This window comes from Penaeus monodon, chromosome 33 (assembly GCF_015228065.2).
Source record: "Penaeus monodon isolate SGIC_2016 chromosome 33, NSTDA_Pmon_1, whole genome shotgun sequence".
In the NCBI taxonomy this organism is placed as follows: Eukaryota; Metazoa; Arthropoda; class Malacostraca; order Decapoda; family Penaeidae; genus Penaeus; species Penaeus monodon.
The window spans coordinates 20,736,058-20,736,380 of record NC_051418.1 but is presented as its reverse complement, the minus strand read 5'-3'; positions in this window follow the sequence as shown (position 1 = coordinate 20,736,380).

Below are 323 nucleotides of genomic sequence, written 5' to 3'. Positions count from 1 at the left end.
ATTACACGTATTCAAAAATGTTTGTATATCCCAAGTCAATTCTAATCTTACCTTACTCCCTTTCCTGTATTTCTCAAAAGCCACATGCTCATCATCATTTCTCTCTATATCTCCTTTCTCATTATATCCTGCTATAAAAAGTATTAAAAAAAATTAGTAATAACGGAAGATACAATTATAAAACGTATAGTCTATGTTAGGTGCTGAGAGAAGATGATCACATTCAAACTCTGAACTCACTTAATCGTTAAAAAAGTGGTTAATGTAAATAGTGTGTGATATGTGTTTATTGCGTAATATTATGTTGTGGGTGCGTTCATTGA